Source organism: Nicotiana tabacum, chromosome 23, assembly GCF_000715075.1.
Source record: "Nicotiana tabacum cultivar K326 chromosome 23, ASM71507v2, whole genome shotgun sequence".
NCBI lineage: Eukaryota > Viridiplantae > Streptophyta > Magnoliopsida > Solanales > Solanaceae > Nicotiana > Nicotiana tabacum.
This window is the reverse complement of record NC_134102.1, coordinates 69,271,639-69,277,083: the sequence shown is the minus strand read 5'-3', so window position 1 is coordinate 69,277,083 and position 5,445 is coordinate 69,271,639.

Genomic DNA, 5,445 nt, shown 5'->3' with positions numbered 1-5,445 from the left:
TATATCTTAGCGGCACCCGGATGAATGGAATACCACGAACTGTGGGCCTCCTCAAGGATCAACTCATGCAACCCATCCACATTAGGAACACATTTCAGTCCCCGCATCTGTAACACACCGTCATCACCAATAGAAACCTCCTTGGCATCGCCGTGCTGTACCGTGTCCTTAAGGACAAGCAAATGGGGGTCGTCATATTGACGCGCCTTGATGTGCTCATACAAAGAAGATTGAGAAACCACGTAAGCAATAACTCGGCTAGGCTCCGAAACATCCAATCTCACAAACTGATTGGCCAAGGCCTGAACATCCATGGCTAGTGGCCTCTCTGTTATCGGTAAATATGCCAAACTGCCCATACTATCTGCCTTCCTACTCAATGCATCGACCACCATATTGGCCTTCCCGGGATGATATAGTATGGTGATGTCATAGTCTTTAAGCAACTCTAGCCATCTTCGCTGCCACAAATTAAGGTCCTTCTATTTGAAAATATGCTGGAGACTCCGATAGTCGGTATAGACCTCACATGAAATGTCGTACAGATAGTGCCTCCAAATATTCAATACATGAATAATGGCCGCCAACTCTAAGTCATGCACATGGTAATTCTTCTCATGAACCTTTAACTGCGGGGACGCGTAGGCAATCACCCTATCATCTTGCATCAACATCGCACCAAGCCCAATACGTGGCACATCACTATATACAATGTAAGATCCTGAACAGGTCGGCAACACCAATACTAGGGTTGTAGTTAATACGGTCTTGAGCTTTTGAAAGCTCACCCCACACTCCTCAGACCATCTGAAGGGAGCACCTTTTTGGGTCAATCTAGTCATAAGTGCAACAATGGATGAGAAACCCTCTACTAAAAAGCAATAATACCCGGCCAAACCAAGAAAACTCTGAATCTCACTAGCTGAAGAAGGTCTAGGCCAACTCTGAACTGCCTCAATATTTTTCGGATCTACCTTAATTCCCTCACTAGATACCACGTGACCTGAAAATGCCATCGAATCAAGCCAAAACTCACACTTTGAGAATTTTGCATATAACTTCTTCTCCCTCAAGGTCTGGAGAACGATCCTCAAATGCTACTTGTGATCCTCCCGGCTGCGGGAATACACCAAGATGTCGCCAATTAATACGATGATGAAAGAATCAAGATATGGCTGGAATACATTGTTCATTAGGTGCATAAATGATGCTGAGGTGTTGGTCAGCCCAAATGACATCACTAGAAACGCATAATGGCCATACAGAATCTAGAAAGCAGTCTTCGAAATGTCTGAATCCTGAATCCAGAAAGCAGACTTTGAAATATCTGAATCCTGATGATACCCTGACCTTAAATCAATCTTCGAGAACACTCTAGTAACCTAAAGCTGGTCAAATAAGTCATCAATGCACGGTAGTGGACACCTATTCTTGACTGTAACTTTGTTCAGCTTCCTATAATCGATGCAAATCCTCATAGTACCATCCTTCTTCTTCACAAACAAAACTAGTGCACCCCAAGACGAGATACACGGTCAGATGAAACCCTTATCAAGCAACTCTTCTAGCTGCTTCTTTAACTTATTCAACTCCACTAGTGTCATACGATATAGTGGAAAAGAAATAGGTTGAGTGTCCGGCACCAGGTCAATACTAAAATCGATGTCCCTATCGGGCGACACGCCCGGTAGGTCTGCTGGGAACACATCTAGGAAATCTCTCCAACTGAAACTGACTCAACGGTAGGAGTATCAGCACTAACATCCCTTACAAAGGCTAGATATGCCTCACACCCCTTCTCAACCATTCATTGTGCCTTAAGAAAGGACACAACCCTGCTAGGAACATAATCCAATGTACCCCTCCACTCCAACCGCGACAAACCTCGAAGAGCCAATGTCACGGTCTTGGCGTGACAGTCCAAAATAGCATGATTGGGCGACAACTAGTCCATGCCCAAGATCACATTGAAGTTTACCATATTGAGTACCAATAGATCAACTCCGGTCTTATAACCACCAATAGTGACTAAACACGACTGATAAACACGGTCTACAACAAAAGAATCTCTCATAGGCGTGGACACATATACAACAGCACTCAAAGAATCACGTGATATAGCCAAATACATAGCAAAGTAAGATGACACATATGAATAAGTGGGGCCCGGATCAAATAAAACTGAGGCATCCCTATGACATACCAGAGCAATACCTGTGATGACTGTGTCTGATGCGACCGAGTCCGTCCTACCCAGGAAAAGCATAGAATCTAGCATGGCCTCCCCCTCTAGGGAGACCTCTACCCGCCTGAGCTCTACCCCTAGCTGGCGGTGCAGGTGGAGCGGCAACTGGAGCAGCAACCATGGCATGTGAACCCTGTGGACTTTGTGGAGTCTGTGGAGCCTGTGTAGTCTGTGGAGGTACGCTCTCCTAAGTTTGGGATAGTCCCTCACCATATATTTGTTATCTCCACACTCAAAACAAGCTCTCGGTGGGTGTGGATGCTGAAACTGACTCTGGCCTGGTCGGTTGGACTGACCACTAAAGGCACTCCGTGCAGGAGGTGCATTGGGCATTGCTGAGCAAAATGGGCAACTTGAGATCTCAGAATAGCAGGATCACCTAGAAGCTGGAAGTGTTGAATGAACTGGGTAGCTCACATAGCCTCTGCCATGATGGGCTACAACCAGAGCGCAAGCACCACTATATCCTCCAGAATCTCGAGACCTTTTGGCCTCCATGTCCTCTGTCTCATGGCCCTGCATACCCTCTAACCTCCGTGCAATCTCTACCACCTACTAAAACGGAGCATCCATCTCCAACTCTCGAGCCATGCTGAATCTAAGACCATAGTTGAGCCCCTCGATGAATCTACAGACTCGCTCTTTGACTGTAGAAACCAAGGCAGGTGCATGTCGGGACAACTCACTAAATCTGATAGCATACTCTAACACTGACATAGTCCCCTGACACAGTTGCTCAAACTTTGTGTGCCATGCATCCCGAAGGGTCTGGGGAACAAACTCTCTCAAGAAAATATCTGAAAACTGAGCCCAATTGAGTGGGGTTGCACTAGCTATCCTACCCTTCTCATAAGCCTGCCACCACCGATACGCTGCTCCTGAGAGCTGGAATATAGTGAAATCAATTCCGCTCACTTCTACAATACCCATGGTACGGAGAATGCGGTGGCACTTCTCTAGAAAACCATATACATCCTCGGTAGTTGTGCCACTAAAAGTAGGAGGGTCATACTTCTTTAACATCTCAAGTCTCCTCTACTCCTCCTCAGATGCCTCTGGCCTGACCTCGGGCTGAATCGGAATAACGGGTTATGTTGGCATGACACTCAAAACCTGATCAATGTGGACACGCTACTCTGGAGTACAGGCCGCGGGAGTCTGAGCTCCTCCCCCAGCCTAAATTGTAGTTGGTGCAAGGGGAATCAATCTCGCCTCAACTAGAGTGCCGAACTTGCTCAAAAACTATACGAGGGTCTCCTGAAGTTCAGGGGCGATAACAGGCGCCTAGGGTGCCTGTCCCCAAATCGGAGGTACTGGTGTTTCCTCAGTCGTTGCTTGGACAAGTGCTCTAGCTATAGCACGTTCCCCTCCTCGGCCTTTTCCCCAGCCCCAGCCTCGCGCGGCTTTAGCAGGGGATGCAGTGTCTGATCATCTGATCCAGCAGTGCGTGTCCTCATCATTTCTGAGAGAATAGAAAGACAAAGACTTAGATTTTGAAATCAACAAATTCGCATGATAAGGAATCAAAGAAGTGGAATTTCCTAACAGTTCCATAGCCTCTCGAATATAAGTACAGACGTCTTCGTACTGATCAGCAAGACTCTACTAAACTTGCTTATGACTCGTTACACCTATAAACCTAGAGCTCTAATACCAACTTGTCACAATCCCAAAATCCCACCTACGGTAGTCGTGATGGCACCTGGTCTCTAAGACTAGGTAAGCCTATAATTCATTAATAGCTTAACAAAAATGACAAACCAAGATAATAAAATTAACTAACAAAGCTCATAATAACTACAAAGAGGAACATCAGTAACAAAATCCCCAAAACCGGTGGAACTGAGTCATAAACTCTACAAAATATACTAAAATCTCTAATACAACATTGTCTGATAATAGGATAAACAGTAGAAAAGGAAATGATAAAGGGTGACTCTGAGTCCTGCAAGTGTCGAGGAGGTATACCTCGAAGTCTCCTAAAATAATTGTACGATCGCTGACGTCCGGCACAAGCAGATGTACTTGGATCTGCACACAAATATGCAGAAGCGTAGCATGAGTACACTACAACGGTACCCAATAAGTATCAAGCCTAACCTCGGTAGAGTAGTGACGAGGCCAGGTCTAGACACCTACTAGGACAAGAAAGCTGAACAGAGTATAATATAGTATAATAATGGAAAGCGTAGAAATAAATGACAATAAAGAAGTACAATAATGTAAGCTAACAACGGAATTTAAGACGGTAAGGGCAACAAGTGATGAACACGTGATAAGAACAACAAGTAATCAAATACGCGCAAATACAAGTAAGACAAATGAAGAAACAACAAGAACTATTCAACCAACAAGCCTTTTTTAATGTAGAATGTGCAACAAAAATCACAACCGATGTACCACACCTCATAATCTCATTTAACAAGTCACAATCATAATCTTCCTTATATCACCGCGTGAGCCTTTGCATTTATTTTAAAAATATTTTTTTTGAAATAGCTACATGCATTTTAGCCCCCTTATCTCACCGTGTGGCTTCCAGTAATTCCCTTACTATCAACACGCGTATAAATTCCACCTTATCTTAGCGCATGCGTATCAAACCCTATCCTTATATCACCGCATGTGTATCAATATCACAACATAATAGTCAACTTGCACCACACGTGCCCATATACCAAAACACTTGCCAAAATCAATAATACCAATGTTCCACAACATGTAGCCCACGAATCAACCACAATATGTACAAGAATTTAAATAATAACAAGAATGAATGAGAATTATGCAAAAAGGAAAGATATCTCAATAATCAAAGCTTCAACCTCAATGTGATAATAGTTTCCATAACTTCAACTTCAATAATTAAAAATGAAGGTGTTTACACAAAATTACAACTTCCAATCCAAGTGTATAACATAATCTTAACAACGAAAAGATGGTATGAAATAGCAACTACCTCTAATGCATAAGAATAATTCAACACGAAGAGATATCATGAAATAACAACTTCAAATAAGAATAATTCAACAATAAAAGAGGCACATGACAATAAGAGAGGTAACAACAACAATTAAGGCATATAAGAGCATGTTTGACAATAAAGGATAGAACATGTGATAAAACATCAAGTAAAACATGTAAAACCAATTCAACAATGGATGATATAACATGATATGATATTTTCCAATTGAGTGCAT